We start from the raw sequence: 18,240 nt of genomic DNA, 5'->3' as shown, positions 1-18,240 counted from the left end.
AAGAGAAGCAGGAAAGCATCCTGGAGAAGGGATGTGTCTAAGATACTCTGAGACATTTAGTCTCTTCTCATTTTGATTTTCCGTAGATGACAAATTCCACTTATATCATTTATCTTCACAGGTAGGATTTTAGGTAAGAAAATAAAGAGAAGGTTCATAAACATTATATGTTATATGACTGTAACTTAAAAACAAAACTACCTAAAATGTTAAGTATTAATCAGCTATATTCTCTCTGAATTGGGAAATAAATGCTATTTTTTGAAAGGGCCTGAGCCTATCCAGAATGGAGGATGTTAGTTACACTTATTAGGTATTGAATGGCAATGGAAATGGAGAATAAAATTAGGCACCTGATAAAAGTGCACTGCCCCAAGCCAAGATAGCAGAAGGGGAAGATTGTATAGACAAAACCAGGCTCTGTTCTTGTTCTGAGAAGTTTCTAAATTACAAAAAATATGCGAGACATAGCAGCTTCATTTGGGCATGGTGGCACACGCCTGTATCCCAGCACTTAAGGCAGAGGCAAGGAGGTCACTGTGAGGACTTAGCTGGAGCTGTAGAGTAAAACTGTCTCAAGCTTCCTTAACCAAATACATCAGGCTCCCTAATAATACTTCATATAAACTAACATTTTTCTGGTAAGTGGTTCTTGATTCATATGGAATGTGATGGAGACGCCACTTGAGATTCATTGAAATTCTGTAAAATACTTGCAGACTGATCTTTGATTTTGAATTTATCCACTTAGAAGTAAATTGGATACAGATACTTTATAGGTGTATGCCAGAAAATAACCAATTTGGAAAACACCTGACCTCAGACATTTTCCTAGGAAAAGCTGACACATGGTATAATTAAGTTTTATTTGTATCTTTGTCTGTGAGTCTGTAGCTCAGTGGTAGAGCACATAGCTAGAATAGCCACAGCTCCAGGTTCGAACTCCAGTATTGTGTTTGTGTGTGTGTGTGTGTGTGTGTGTGTGTGTGTGTGTGTGTGTGTGTAAAATTTTGTAGTTTTCCTTTTCTTATTAATTATGTAAAACAGTAGGTTTCATTGCAACACTTTAATACGTTTGTAACATATGTTAACAATATTTAGCCCATTTACCTTCTATTGTTTCCTGTCACTCCCTGATCACCTTACTATTCCCAGATACATTTCATTCTAATTTCATGTTAGATCCTTTTAAAAATCTAGATTCTACATGTTAAAGAAAATATGAAATGTCCCATATAAAATTTTCAAATTTCACATGAGTCTGACTTATTTTGTTTGACATAATGACCTCCAGTTCCACCCATTTGCCCGCAAATAGTATGGTTTTGATCTGAGGAACAGCTGTATAGCACCCCATTCCATTCATTGCAATTTCTTTATCCACTGATAGGCAACTAGGCTGATGCCATGACTTGGAAATTATGAATATGGCTATGAAACGTAAGTGTACAGATATTTCTTGTATGTTGCATTTGATCCTTTTGATGTATAAACCCAGAAATGATACAGCTGGATAAGGTGGTAGATCTAATGTTAGTCTCTGGGGAGCCCCCACACTGATTCCACAGTGGCAGCACTAATCCCCACCAACGGTGGATACAGCCTGTTTTACCTATGCATCCTAACAATTTGTTTTTTGTTTGTTGGCTGATTTATTTCTTGATGATAGCCATTCTAACTAGGATAAAACAGAATCTCAATGGAGTTTTGGTTTGCATTTTCCTGGTGGCTGAGGATATTGAAATATTTCATGTATTTGTTGTACTTCTTTTTTTTTTTTTTTTTTTTTTTTTTTTTTTTTTTGGTTTTTCCGAGACAGGGTTTCTCTGTGTAGCTTTGCGCCTTTCCTGGATCTTTGCTCAGTAGACCAGGCTGGCTTCGAACTCACAGAGATCTGCCTGGCTCTGCCTCCCAAGTGCTGGGATTAAAGGCGTGCACCAACAACGCCCGGCTTGTTGGACTTCTTGTGAGGAGTGTTGTTCAGTTCCTTTGGCTGATTGTTGATTGGATTATTTGCCCATTTGTACTTAACATTTTGAGTTCTTGATATATTCTGCATATAAAGCCTCTCAGATAAATGGCTTGAAAATTTTGTCTCCAGTTATATAGCTTGTCTCTTCTTTTTGGTGATTATTTCCTTTATGTTCAGGAGCCTTTGACTTTGATACAATTGTACTTGTCAGTTCTTGCTATTACTTTCTGAGATATTAGCATCCTACTCAGAACACTGTTGTCTCCATATGTGTCTCCTGAAGTAATTTTCTGTATTTGATGAAGTAAATATTATTTAAAATATCAAAAGGGCAGTTAAATACCTACTATTGTGTATGATTAGGATTCTTGAGCAGAGAACTGTACACTGGCATTTGTAGCTGTGGTTGTTTTCTCTGTGATGTCACTTTATTGGATGATATTTCCAAAAGTTGTAGGTACATTAGAGAACTCAAAATGTTTAAGTTATTTTAGACATATTTTCTTTCTTCTTAGTTCTTGTAAGGTAAGTGTGTCTTTGTCTTATAATAAGAAGATATTCAGAGTGTTGCCTTCATAGACTTAGCCACCTGACAGCATCTTACAATTCTGCAGATGGTACCAGCATATTCAGCACCAAAGCAGAATGCTTACATTAACCAATGAGAGTTGCTATAAGCAAAAGAAACCCAGATAGCTTCAATGAGTAGACAAACTGACAGTGTTGATATTTAGATTTCCCATGTTCCTCTGATAAGCTCATACAGTAGTCAGGTGAGCAGAAAGGGGGGCTTTGAGTAGAAAAAGACTCATTGAGGAGGGACTTTCTGAATTCTATTTAAAAGATTCCTTCCCACTTCTGTACTCCTCGCCATCATTATTTAATGCAGTTTTCAGTGCCCTCTAGATACCAGGCTAATTTACAAGGGCCCTTAGGAGATTTCTTGCTTGTTCCCTAATACACAGTATGCATTATTTGCTAAGGACTTTAGAGGTGTGCATGTATATGATTTTGCTTTTAAATTTAATAAAGGTTGCTCCCTTAGTTAGAGTTTCTATTACTGTAAGGAGACACTGTGACCATGGCAACTCTTCTAAAGGAAAACATTTAATTGAGGCTAGCTTACAGTTCAGAGGTTTAGTTCATTATCATCATGGTGGGTGGCATGCAGGCAGACATGGTACTGAGGAAGGAGTTGAGTTCTACATCTTGATAGGCAGTCAAGAAGTGAACTGTAACACTAGGTATAGCTTAAGCATAGGAGAAATCAAAGCCCACCCCTACAGTGACACACTTCCTCCAACAAGACTACACCTCCTAATAGTGCCACTCCCTTTGGGGACCATTTTCTTTTAAACCACCACAGTTAAACTATAAGAGTTTTAGTACTTTGGTACAATTTTTCAATCTGATTGTTCTTTTGTCATGTAGTTATTTTGTTATTTTTCTACTCAGAAATTTGCTGGAAAGAAATTCTGTAGACAATTTAGAAGGGCAATAGTGTCTGAAATATAGACAATATTTTGCTGATCTTCAAAGCTCTTTTCAGAATTACAATTTTGTTTGAGCTTTTACAAAAGGTTTAAATCAGCCAATCAGTAACAAAGAAATATTGCCCTGCTTTCCACAACAGTATCCTCACGGAACACATTGTAGATATTAAACAGAGACTCTGGCCTGAGCTAGGCCCTCTCTGGATCTTGATTACTAACATCAGACTTTAAGACTCATATAGCTTATACCCTGCTTCCCCCTCCCTTTTCTTTGAAGCACTCAAAGAATAGATCTCCCTGCTTGAACTTCAGATATCCTGAGTACCTCTACCTGACCTCCTCTGGGAATTTCTTTTTTGTTTGAATTGTGAGATTTCAAAATTTCAGTCTGTTTCTTTCATGTCTTGCTCTTTGCTAATGAAAACATTAAATAAACCCAAAAGTTTTATTTAAGCTAAATAGTTCCATGTTTGCTAAAGCACAGTCTTTAAATAATTTCCAAGATACACAGTAATTCCTTAAATAGTTTAATAATGTGATTCAATTTTAATGTGTATTAGAAAACAATCTATATTACTTAATACTAATAATTTTTAAATTGAACCTTTAGCAAGGTCCATATTTTTGAAAGTACAATCTCAAGAAAAATTACTAAGTAATAGCCCTCATAGCTTTGTATGTATTATATATATGGAAACATAATATTATATAAAGAGAGAAAAATAGTGAGGAACAATGCCATATTGTGTTTTGTCTAATAACTTCCCAGATAATTCCACTTCTCACTTATCTTAGCACCACAGATGTCTGCCACTCACATTAGTTCTTTCTTGACTTTTTGTTGCTTTTTTTAATCTAAGATTTTTATCTTGCGAATTGTTCAAAATAAGTTTGTAAACAGACTCATTTTTTATTACTGTATTGGATTTCTATGCAGAAACTTAGATTATCATTTTACCAATACCCTAAAGACACCTAGGTTATTTCTAGTCTTTCTTTTTAAAATCGGCCTATAAAATAACAGATTTGTTTATGGATTTTTCATGTTTACATGTTTTATTTTATTCTCCCTGCATCCTGTTTTTCCTCCCTTATCTCCCTAACTTACTCCTGTCCCCATTCTCATTTGTATCTTTTCAGCCCCAGGAATCTATCTTCCACTTTCTTATAACATGCATTTTAATACATTCCTCTCCACCACTTAAAACTTTATGATCCATTCTCATGGGTCCTTTTCTAGTTTCCAGGCCTCCACATACAATTAATCCCTACTAAACGAACATATCTATCAACTATAAGCTAGGATCTGCATATGACAGATACCATGGAGTGTTTGTCTTTCTGAGCTTGGGCTATCTCATTTAATATATTTTTCAATTCCACATATTTCCTACAAATTTCACTTTTCTTACACATAAATATAACCCCACTGCTTGAATATACCACATTCTCAGTAATCCACATTTCTAATAATAGACATATAACTGGGTCTATTTCATTGATATTGTGAATAGAGCAAAAATAAACATGAATGAGCAAGTATATTTGTTGTGGGATATAAAGAGTTCTTTGGCTATAGAACTTGGAGTATGTCTGGGCCATATGGTTCAATGTTTTGTGTTTTGAGAAACCTCCACACTGATTTCCATAGTGTCTGCCCCCAGTTACACTCCAACCAGCAAGTGTATAAGAATTTCTCTTTCCCTATATAGGTACCATATTTTTTGTGGTAGTGTTTCTACTAGTGTGTTTATGGAATCACAAAGTAGTTTTAGTGTACATTATGGTGTTGGTTAAGTATGAACACTTTAAAACCATTTATTAGCCATTTTTATTTTTTCTTTTGAGAACTATCTGTTTATTTTCTTGGCCTGTTTATTATTTGGCTATTGGGAAGGGGTTATTTAATTTTTTGTAGTTCTTTATCTACATTAAACACTATCATCACAATTTTTCAAAGTACACAGGCACACACACACACACACACACACACACGCACACGCACACGCACACGCACATGCACACACACATGAAGTACATAAGTGTTCACTTGGGGCCAGCAAAGGATGACAGAGATTAGAAGGGAAAGGGAAAATGGAGAATGAACACTAATGACAATGCAAATATTTTATGTGTGATGAAAGTTTTCAAAAGGCAGTGGTGATCATTTTCCAACTCTGTGGACATACTAAGTTGCTTTTTTATATTCAAAATAGATAAATTGTATGATGGATGGATTTCATATCAATAAGCTTCTTTGAAAGAGACATTGGAAATTTAATTAACTTGTATACAATGACATAAAAACGTGGGGTTTTATATAAAGTGCTAGAATGTGAAACTGAAGATGTATTGATGCTGCCATTCATCTCTGAGGAACTCTTCAAATGGATATACTGTTATAGTCAGGAGGCTTCCAAAGGGCTTGGAAGATTTCCCGTAAATGTTTTAACTAAATTCTATCAACCTTGAAAAGAACTTAAGTTTACAAGCAGATACATTTGTTTATTGACATATTACCCTAAACCTGATGGTTCTCATCAAATCTGGGAAGCCAAGTAGGATCAGTTCTGGCTAGTACTTGAATGAGAGAACAAACAAGATTATGATAAACATTGCTAAAGCCAGAGTTTCCCAGCCTGTGAATCCCTAAGAAAGCCCACAAATGAGATTCAAGGAGTCTATTAACCCCTTGAAGCTCCATGGATAATTATTTCAATGCATATGTTTGATTATTTGTCTAAATATATTCCCTACTGCCAAAGAATGTCTAAAAGTCACTTGTTTGGGTTGAATTGTCTTCTATAATATAAGAAATATTACAGAAGAAAGTTTCAAACAAGAAAGTAGCCATAAACCAGAAATCTCCAGAGCTTCAATCTGCACATTCAGAATTTACCTTTCTCTCCTTGCAACACATAACTTTTAACAGTAAAAGTAACTGTGGGTCTAGAAAGAATGACACATTTAAAAATAGTCCTCACCAGTCCAATACATGTACAACGCCACCTTTCCAAGTTCTTAAAATATCTTGAAACTGAATAGATTTTTCATAACCAAAACATGATCATCTGCTTTATAATACTAACAAAACACAGCTGGTTTAATGACTCTTCTTTCTCTTTTCTATGTCTTAAGAGATATTTGTCCTTGTGATAGAATTTACAGGTGAAAGGATCAGGGAACTTAAGATCACTGGATTGTGAAAAACACTTTTCTGTAGATACAGGAATTCATCTTTCTCAGGGCTTGCCTTTTTTGCACAGGCTAATACATTCTCATCAGATAAAAATCATGTTAATGTAAAGATTATGGGGAATTTTCTCTTTGACACATCAAAGCATTTGAACAATAATAATCATTTAACTATTGAGAATAACTTGCCTTGGAACATCTGTGTCTTTCCTAACATGGTTGTGTTAATGATATTAGGCAAAAATTGTAGCTGAGGCTTTGATAATATAATCTGGAAGTCTGGCATTTCACATTAAATATCCCAGTGAAATATTCAGCCTTTGACTGAATAATGTACTGGGGACATCCCCAGGTTTCATAGATTTTTTTTTGTTCTGTATTTTGGTATGACACCCTGATTTTGCATTGTTAAACTGAAAATAAATCCAACTTGACTGTGTATAATTGACCACTCTGAGTTGAGAGTCCCTTTCTTTTAGGCACCTACTTGCCTGTCGTATGTTACAAGCATAGAACCAAAAGCAGGGACTATCTTAATAGTTCAACTTCACTTACTATATGTGTCCTAAAAATATCTGCAGCCTGGATTATCTGACTCACTCTCCATTGTAACCCTGGCACCTAGAAATTTTCAAAAACAAAGCCCACACTCACAGGCTCTGCAAATGTCCTTAGGGTTGAAAGTGGATCAAGTGCTCAGGTAAGCTGCTCAGCCCTGATTATATTTTACCCTTAACTTGACCCCGTGCTTGTCAACTACCCAATGTGTATAAATATTTTAATTTCATGATTTTTGTTTTGTTCATTATAAGAGTTAATGTAAATAACCTGAAATATAAATTCAGTGATTTCTTGCAAATGTTTTCATTGTACCTATGAGATGACCAGTCTTTTCAATATTTCTATGTATTGGAAATCATCGTATGATTTGTTGTGTGAGTTCCTTAAAGGATACTATGGCATTAGTAACAGCAATAATCATTGAAATTATTTGTATGATTTATTATTAAATATGAATTTTACTTGTATGTTCTTAAATAGTATTTTTCTCTGCCCAGTTGTGGCAGAATCTGGACTAGAACCTTAGCCAGCCTGCTGTCCAGTGTCAGCATTCCAGTTACTGCTTCAGAGATGATTTGTATTACTGACTGTGCCATATGGAAAAGAGAGAGAGCTGGCACTGTGAGCTGGAGGTAATGAACCTGGCCAAGCTCTCATCAGCACTGAGCATCTGCTCAGTATTGAGGTCAGAGTTTTGGCATTCCTAAAACTCATAATTAAAGATTATTTGAACAGGAAATTCAGCATTATGTTTCTGGTGTATTTAGAGTTAAGCAAGATGCATTAAAATGCATATATGTTAATACATACTTTATTCTCCAGAACACTTGGGAGATTAAAATATTTTTCCTAATAAGTACTATTTTTAAAATGAAAAAAAATCTAGCAGAGGAAACAGAATTTTTAATACTTTGAGCAACATTTAACAAATTTCCACTTTGTATAAATTTCTTCTGAACTTCAGCATATGATTTTTTCTTAGTATATTTTAATAATGATTTTTGGAAATATATACACATATTGTTCATTATAAGAAAAGGTCTATAATGAGCTAATGGTAGGAGATGGTTGCATCCTGAAATAAACTGTAATTGCATGCCAAGTCTCTGGGACATTAATTGGGGAGTCTAAAGCAGGAAATTCCTGGTGAAATATGGCATCAGACTAACAACATCTAGACTGCCATCCCCTAACTCGGAATTAAAGCTTACCGCAAAGATACACAGGAAGTCAAAAACTAATATCACTGATGAAAACTATGAAAATGATTTTTAAAAATCATTTATGGAGCCCCTTTGACATGATTAAGAAACAAGTGTGCAATATGACAATGACCTTGTGGGTGAGGACCATCCAAATAGCTACCCAGATTGTAGAGGAGAGTTGGACCAATCTGTCTGTTGTGTATCATCAACATTGAGCTAAAGGAGCTGCGTAAACAAGGAACAAAGGCAGCCATGGCCAATCTAAGTACTGCAGTCTTCTGAGAAAGCCTGAGTCACGCACTGCCCCTTTGTCTTTCAGTGAGTATCTGTGTTACTCACTGAGTACAATTAAAAAAATCTGAAGAATTCATAAAATGGGCACAGTAATAACTGATTATCAAAATTTGCACAAAAAAGTCTATGTGAGTGTTAAAAATCCAAATAAACTAAAATTGAGAATATGACCTTCAATTATCATTAAAATAGTGAAATCCATCTGAAGACAAAAATATCATAGATTTTTAACACAAATAGATGTCAAAGGGCCTGCTAACTAAAACGTTTGTATTTCATAAAATTATTAGAAATGGGAATATAAATTAAAACCAAAATAAATTATTATTATATTTCTCCCTGCCTTTGAAAGATTGGGGAGTAGTCATGAGCCACAAGGCATAAAAATGTTGTTGGCAGGGAGTCCAATTAGCGAGAAACAGGAGGGTTTATATGAGCGAGAATTGTTGAGACCAAGGTTGGATAAAGCACAGGACAAATAGCCAAATGAATGGAAACACATGAACTATAAACCAATGGCTGAGGGGCCCCCAACTGGATCAGGCCCTCTGAATGGGTGAGACAGTTGATTGGCTTGATCTGTTTGGGAGGCATCCAGGCAGTGGGACCGGGTCCTGTGCTCATGGCATGAATTGGCTGTTTGAAACCTGGGGCCTATGCAGGGTCACTTGGCTCAGCCTGGGAGGAGGGGACTGGACCTGCCTGGACTGAGTCTACCAGGTTGATCTCAGTCTTCGGGGGAGGCTTTGCCCTGGAGGCTGGGGGGAAGGGGAGGTGGGCAAGAGGTGGGAGAACAAGGGAATCCGTGGCTGATATGTAGAACTGAATTGTATTGTAAAATAAAATAAAAGAAAAAAATCATCTTGTGTTTATATTTGGATAAACTGAACGTTTAATGACATATCCTTTGTTGCTGAAACTGAAGAAAAGTAAAAATATCAGAACCATAACAGACAAAATTTGTACTGAGAACTGAGTACTGAGGGGATTGTGATTAAGAGAAAGATATGAGAGGGATTTCTGTAAGAGTTGTTGAGTGTATATTTCTGGAATTAATAGTCATGTAAATATTTATTTTGTACTGCCTCATTAAACTAGGAATGTTACTGGCTATTTTGTAGTGAATTGTGATACATGATATATATCATATAAGCATATGTAAGGGAAATTTGCTTTTCCTTTGCTCTGTTTCCATATTCAAAATGTTCAAGTCAGTGTCTTTTGTATTACTTATCTATGTTTTCAGTCATCTTTATCCCGAGAAAGACTGGTTTTCTACAAGTTAAAGGGAAATTGAATCACTGAAAAACAAGCAATACTCTTAATACAAACTGAGTAGATGCAAGTTTTGTATACAAGTGTTTGATACATTTATGTATGTATTTAGTGTGTGTGTGTGTTCTTGATATATCATGTGTGTGGAGGTCAGAAGACAATTTACAGGATTTCGTTCTCTCCTTCCACCTAGTTCTTCCACCACGTGGGTTCCAAGGATGGAACTCAAGTTTCCAGGCTTGTCATCAAACACGTTTTTATGCCAAGCCTGGCCCCATATAACTTTCCAATTTTCCCCTTATCATAATAGATGACTTTGTATGGTCTTTAGAGTGAGTCAGGCAGTAATGTTCCCTCATGCATTATCTCATTTAGTCATAGTAATAATCCTTCACAGTTGGTATCATTATTACTCTGATTTATAATCTGTAGACAGGAGACTGAGCACTGTTAAACTAAATGAACAAGAGGCTCGATTAATTGAAGCCCAAATTATTTGAATCCAGATTTAAATACCTCAACCAATGTATCATACTGAATTATACCAAACTGAAAGTGTGGCCAACTGATAATCAGGAACCAGTCATAGACTGATGACATGATCTAATATTATGTCATAATCTTTACTGATTTTATTAAATTCATAATGTGACCCCTACTGGCTACTGGAGCCAATTAGATAGTTTCCTTCTGACTGCACCCTGTTATTCAGTTCCTTTTAATCATTCCTCTGTATGCTGTTTTCAGTATTTCATTAGCATATACTCACCATATGATTATTGGTTTCATTACGTTTTCATATATGTGCATCATGTACTTGATCATGTTTACAATCATTACAATTTCTTATCCCTCTCTCCTTTGCCAGCCCTTCCTTTTCCAAAGAAGTCCCTATTTTACTTTCCTTTCTCTATTTTTTCACTTTCTTTTGAAACTAGATTGAGCATATGAGAGAAAGCAGACTGCTTGTCAAAGTTACATAAATACAATAAAACTGGATAAATACCAGAGGAGGAACTAAAAATAAAAGTAAAATACTTTTTACAAAATAAAATAAATTAAAATACTACTGAAAACAGAGTAAATATAAAAAGGAAGAAAAATACACACACACACACACACAAACTAGAGAGTCTTTTCATGGATCTTGTAACATTTGGATCAGCCTGATGGAGGTGATATTAGATTGTAGATGAGGACTTTTCTCTTGTGTTTCTTGCAATTCACTTGGTGTTGTATGTGGGCTAAGGGCCAGTGAGAGATCAGGTGTTTTTTCATGGCTGTATCCACTTTTTAAAAAAATTCTACTGTATGCAAAGGCATACCAGAATCCAATGCTGTCTATACTTTGATTTGTGGCCAGTGGACTGGATGAGCTTTTACTTCTCCAAAGATCTCCCAGTTGGTAGTCCAGGTAAAAGCTAATGTCAACACCATGGAGTATTCCACAAATACATCAGAGAGTGGGAAAAAATGAACAAAACTGTAAGATTTGCACTGCATGGGGAGAACTTCACTCTGCCCACTAGCAGAGTGCTTTCAGACCTCATCAATCATAGAGAACCTTGGGGGAGGGAAATGAGTGCAGAAATCATGAAATACAAGACCTAGTTTGCGAGGTTGGTAGCTCTTAACACTACCTAACAGCAAATGCACATGGTGGAGGTGGAGAGTAGCTCCAAGGATGACATGTGAAAACCTCTGGAAACACTCAATATCTTATTTCTTACATTTGGAGATTAGCACAGTGCATAGCACACATTAAGTATTCAATAAATTTTTGTTAGATTCAAAATATGTAATATACCCACCTTATCCAATATATATATATATATATATATATATATATATATATAACAGCTACTGCCATTATTTTATTTTTAAAATGCCCTCTGACAAATCTCCACTATTATTTTACAAATAGGCTAAATATTTATAAAGCTTTCCTTTAAACATGAGTCATAAGTCACCAATTCTTGAGATGGTCTTTAAAATCAGCTTTTCTGAATGTTTCTGAGATCCATGACTTTCAAATGCGTGCTTGTTTTCAAAGTGGTTGGAAGATTAGCGGTTTTCTAGTAATCATTCAAGTACTATAATAAGTGCCATGACCAAAACCAGCTTAGAGACCATTTTTTTTCCTTTGCTTAAACTTCAAGGCTATAATTAATTGTTGAGGGAAGGTAGAGCAGAAACTGAAGTACAGGCCATGAAGGATGCTGTTTAAAGGTTTGTTCCCTGGCTTATGCTCAGCTAGCATGCTCATATAGCACAGGCTCACCTGCCTAGGAATGGTGCTGCTCACAGAGGGCTGTGCCCTTTCACATCAATCATCAGTCAAGACATCTCCTCATAGACATGGGCATAGCAATAATTCTTCATTTGAGGTTCCCACCACAACCAGGTGACTCTAGGTTGTAACAAGTTGACAATTAAAACTAACCAACACAAACAGGCACCTGATAAATTAGCTGTGTCCCAGATTCTCTGTAAAAGCCAACTTTATTCCATGTCCTGGAAATAATAAATATTAAAATCTTGAATATAAATTGAACATGTCCCACACTGATTGGATAGCACTTTACTAGTCTAAATAATTATTATTTGATTTTATACATTGTCAACTATTTTTATAAAGAAGTACTTGATGCTGGGCGGTGGTGGCACATGCTTTCAATAACAGCACTCAAGAGGCCAGCCTGGTCTACAAAGTGATTTCTAGGACAACCAAGGCTACACAGATAGACTTTGTCTCAAAAAACAAAAAAAACATACTTGAAGTTTTACTATTTGAACATTTATATAAGAATATGTATGATAAACTTTCTATCAGTTCTTCATTTAAACAAAAAATACAATCATGGATTAGTTAACACCTCAGTTAATGATTGTCATAGTTCAAATAAAACATAATGTTCTTAGTCATCTAATTATATTGAATCTATATTTAATTCCTTTCACATAATTTAGAAAAAAATCTCTAAATATTGCCTTGCTTTTTTGTATTTTGGTATTGATGTTGCATTGTGTGTAGGAAAACTGGAAAAATTCATTATTTCAAATTTAGATTTGACAGAATGATTGGATAATGAATTTGCAGCACTGGTTAATATAGTTTCTGGCATTGTTTACTCTGACAATGGTGACATGAGGGTATACTCTTGAAGGTCACTTATCAATAAAATATCAATGTTTTAATCAGGTAGGTGTTTCTTTGGGTAAGTTTAGCACCCACTTGCTTAAAAATGGAAAACTATATATCTGTAACAACCAAAGTTCCATCGTCACACCATGCAGTTGTCAAAACAGCATTAAGTCCTTTTGAAAGTGGCCTGTTTTATACTAGTTACTGTGGCAACCAATCTCTTGATTCACAGTGCTTATGGAATGACTTCTTCACCTAATATGCTGCTAGTACTGCAAGTATCAACTGCTGTTGTTTGTTTGTTTGTTTTGTTTTTTGTTTGTTTGTTTTGTTTTTGTTTTTGTTTTTGTTTTTTTTACTAAATTGAAGAGGGCTGTAAACTAAATAAAAATAAAATACAGACCACACTGGGGCTTGGGTGCAAAGTAGCAGGGAAGCTATTAACGCTGAAGTGTCTTGAAGTTGATGTGAAAGTGCACTGTGGATTCATGTCATTGATCTTCTATTAGAGGGAAGAAGGTAGTAAATGAACACTCCAGTTTTTCCTGGCCTTAATGTCTGTTATGTTAGTACTACCTAGCTACATATGGGTCTTCCCTCTCAATCCGTTCATATACTCCTGTCTTTTTCTTCTTCTTTTACTTTCTACAAATATTCATTGACTCCTACTATCTGTTTTGTTAAAAGTCATATATTTGAACTACTCACAATAGGAAAGGGGGTCTGAAAAATCACTGTGAGGAATTGCCTCCATCCAATTGACCTATGGGTATACCTGTGGGATTGTATTTTGATTGCTAATTGATGGAGGAAGACCTCACCCACTGTGGACAGTTACACACCTAGGCAGGTGGTTTGGGGTTGTGTAAGGAAGGCAGCTGAGAAGAAGCACGGGAAAAGGGCAGTCAGCAGTGTTCCTTCATGGTTTCTACTTTAAACTTCGACCTTGAGTTCCTGTCATAGCTTCTGCTCCATGATGAACTGTAACCTGTAAACCAAATAAATCCTTCCTCCCCCAAGTCACCCTTGGTATCTGTTTTATCAAAGACAGAATGGCAAACTAGAACATTTACTTTATAAAATTCAATTTGTATCAGCACAAAAGAGTTGGTAAAAACATGAATAATTCAGTACAATGACAGAAGGCATCGAGTGCTACGGGAAATAATATTAGATAAAGTGGGACCAAGAGTAAGGAACACTAGGCAACCTCTGGAGAGCCTGAGAGAAAGGTGTCATCTGACTTCATCCACATTTAGTACCTCACCCCTCATATTAGAAATGGAAGAGAGGGGAACAAGGTAGACAAGTCAGACTGTTACAATAACCTAATCAAAAAGTTATCACAGTTACCATAGTGAGTGGGAAATGGTATAAATGACGAGAAAGAGGAAACAAATTCTGTTTAAACGTAGTTGGCGGAAACCCAGAAAAGATGGTAAGTGGTTGGTCATTCTGGATTAACTGTTTCCTTTTCTATGACATCTGGGAATCATCTGAGTTTCTGTGTATTCAGAACAAGATACACCTAAAAAACTACATAGTGTTAAATTAAACAACCTTTGAAATACTTAGTAAAGTGTGTGGTTTCAAAGTAGATGTTTAATAAGTGATAGCTATTATTGTCAAATCATAAAGTATATTATTTGTTAAAGTAATTTACTTTATTACTTATATACAAAATACATAATAACAATAATAATATTTTATAAAGTCTTATTGTATCTGCTAGTGTTTGTAACCTAGTCTCTCTATCAGGCAGGATTATAAACAGAAAAGACAGAATGGATATATATATATATATATATATATATATATATATATATATATATATATACACATATATTCATTCTATCTCAGTATATAATTTATTAAATAAACTTACATTGAAACAGCACCAACATCTGTGTCACACTGAGAAGCTGAGAACCTAAGAGTTCCTCAGACCACAAGGCTCCAACGTGGTGGAGAAAACCTGGGGATAGCAGAAGAACCACTGACTCTCAGTTGAGGGTGAAGGAGGCCTGAAAACACTAATTCTAACAAAGGAATCAGCAGCCATAGCAAGGGGAAGGCTAAACAAGCAACAAGCAAATGGTCTCCCTCCTGCTATGGCCTCTTTTACTGGACTGCTACAAGAAAGTGCCACCCGCATTTTGGGTAGTTCTTCCCACATCAATTGAGGATATCACAAAAATTCTCAGTTGATGCTTCCTGCATAGATGATGCTAATTTGTTGAAAATTGACATGAAAACCAACCACCATAGTCCTGGTAAGCTACTTAATAAAATAATCCTGGAAGCCTTGTTAATTTTCTACTCATTATAAAAAGGACTATGTACCACACCTTCTTGCCCTTGAGCTCAGGGTCTCTAGGAGATGAATTCACGCAGCAGACTGCTCTATTTGAATAGCAGCGCATACTCATGAGAAACATAACCTGGTGTTAGGGTATGACATTCTTAGTCACTTCCTTTTGCTTCCTTCACCTGAATGACTTCTTGCTTTTTAGCTCCATGAACACCACTTCCTCGCTTCATCAGACACTCAGTTCTCTCAATTGAAGCTGTACATGTGTTCAATATGCCTTTGTCTAAAACTATGTTAGTCCCCCGTGATGTTATGCAGTTTGTCTGCATCTCAAGAATGTCTACTTAGGAAACATTGAATAACAAGCAGACACAGTCATCCAAATCATTGGGAGGCGGTAGAGAATGGAGGACAGCTGGATATTAGCTAAGAATGCAGACCTGGGTTCAAGAGCTTGCTCTTCTGTGTGATCTTTGGCAATAGAATGGTACAGCACCCTTAAGAAAGTCATCAGAAGAATGTCTTCATTGGTATTCTGGCTTTATTTGAGTAATTTATGTCTTGTCCAACTTTGAGGTGATAGTTTTTGTTTTATCCTATTCTATTTTATTTTGTTATATATTTTTAATGAATGGATGAAATTATTGGATAGATGAACGAATGAATGGAAACCTAGCTACTAGGGTAATGATTAACAACTGAACTGTCACTTATACCTGCTGGGAGATTAAAAATCAGTTTTCTCTATAGAATGACACTGGGTATATCAACCACTGCAGGACAGGCCTCATGTTCAGGTTTAGTTGACCAACATATAATTGGACACAACAACTTTTTTGTTTGTTACAGTTTGGTGGGGATTTTGGTTTTTTTGTTTTATTGTTTTGTTTTGTTGGACAGGTGTTGTTTTATTTTGGGGTTTTGTTTGGTTTGGGGCAGTTGTATTGTTTGATTGAAGTTTTGTTTGCTTTTTGAGAAAGAACTTGTGGGTAGGGATACAGAGAAGATCTGGAAGAACTTGGGGGAGAGGAAGAATATGATCAAAACATACTTAAACTTAAAAATTGTTTTAAATAATAAAATAAAATTAGAAAGAAGATAATACAACCTATATAGTCTTAGTAGTATTTTAAGGGTGGTATGGAGAGACATTTTGGAGCATTATAGGATGCTGGTTAAGTTATTTTTTTCCAACATAATATTTTTATTGATTATTTGGGAATTTCACACAATGTACCCTGATCACACTTGCTTTCCATTCCTCCCAGGTTCACCTTCTCACCCTTGTGCCCCCCCTCAATAAAAATAATACACCAAGAACAATTTTGTTGCCCATATACTCATTGGAGCATAGCCAACTCTTAAAGATAACTGAGCCTCTCGCCCACTACTACCCTTCCCCCAACACACATACACACACACACACACACACACACACACACACACACACACACACACACACCAGTAACCATCAGCTGTGAAAAGCTACACTTTCAGCATTTTTATAACAATTATTTTATTAAATCTATTCATTTACTTTAACATCATGACCACAGTTTCCCCACCCTCCTCTCCTCCCATTTCCTCCCCCCACCTCCCCTCAACCCCCCACCCCAATTCATTGCTCCTCTGTTTCTGTTCAGAAAGGAGGCAGGCCTCCCATGGGTGTCAACAAAGCTTGACATATCAAATTGAGGTAGCACTAAGCTCTTCCCCTTATATTAAGACTGGGCAAAGCAACCCAGTATGAGGAAGAGGTTCTCAAAAGCCAGGCAAAGTGCTAGGGAGAGGCCTTGCTCCCACTGCTATGAGTCCCATAAGCAGACCAAGCTAAACAACTGTCCCACATATGTAAAGAGCCTAGGTCAGCCCTGTGCGGGCCCCCTAGCTGTTGGTCCAAACTGTGAGCTCCTATGAGCCCAGGTTAGTTGTTTCTGTAGATTCTCTTGTGATGATCTTGACCTCCTGGCTCCTTCCTCCCTCTCTTCTTCTTTTTTTTATTTTCCTAGACAGGGTTTCTCTGTGTAGCTTTGTGCCTTTCCTGGAACTCACTTGGTAGTCCAGGCTGGCCTCGAACTCACAGAGATCTGCCTGGCTCTCCCTCCCAAGTGCTGGGATAAAAGGCGTGCGCGACCACCACCACCCGGCCGCCTCCCTCTCTTCAACAGGATTCCCCTAGCTCCACCGAGTGCTTGGTTGTGGATCTCTGCATCTGTTTTGATTAGTTACTGGATGACAGCTCTCTGATGACAGATTGGGGAGTCACCAATCTGATTCCAGAAAATGGCTAGTTCAGGCTACCTATCTACTGTTGCTAGGAGTCTTATCTGGAGTCATTTTTGTAGGTTTGGGGGAGTTTCCCTTGCATCAGGTTTCTTCAATTGCTTCCTGTCTAGGCTGTTTCTGTTTGGGGAACTGGGGACTTTAGAAGCCTTCAATGTCTCTCATTCTCATCTATTGAGTCTGGAGTCATTGAAACCTCTGTAACAGAAGTTTTCCTGCCCATAACAGCAAGTGGCAGTACATATGGAATTTCACATGGTTTCCCATGGTTGCATGGACCTCAGACATCCACATGGCCCCCAGCTGCACCACAGAAGATGGAACTCAATATGGTTAAGTTATTTTAAGGTGAATCTTGCATGGAAAATATCTAGATGAAAATCTACCAGTTTATGAAAGTAACTTCCGATATTGGTAACAGCAATATGAGATCCTTCAAACTGCTTTGTGGGTAGGTTTAAGGAGTGCACGTGTGCTACAGACCACCACCTTGTTTGAAAGAGACT

General features: G+C 36.5%; 1 protein-coding gene across 5 annotated transcripts in view; it reads left to right on the top strand.

Moving 5' to 3' along the window:
- Ano3 (anoctamin 3) overlaps positions 1 to 18,240 on the top strand; it is a 245,044-nt gene that overhangs the window by 100,266 nt on the left and 126,538 nt on the right. Inside the window, exon 2 of one of the 5 annotated variants that reach the window (XM_052726593.1) lies at positions 1,391 to 1,440. The exons of the other annotated variants lie outside the window; for them this stretch is intronic. The gene's annotated coding sequence lies outside the window, so the exon portion shown is untranslated. The remainder of the gene's footprint in view (positions 1 to 1,390; positions 1,441 to 18,240) is intronic. 5 annotated transcript variants of the gene reach the window in all.

The sequence above is a fragment of the Peromyscus californicus genome, unplaced genomic scaffold, assembly GCF_007827085.1.
Source record: "Peromyscus californicus insignis strain IS unplaced genomic scaffold, ASM782708v3 Scaffold_7__1_contigs__length_154581171, whole genome shotgun sequence".
NCBI lineage: Eukaryota > Metazoa > Chordata > Mammalia > Rodentia > Cricetidae > Peromyscus > Peromyscus californicus.
This window is presented reverse-complemented; position numbering and strand designations above follow the sequence as displayed.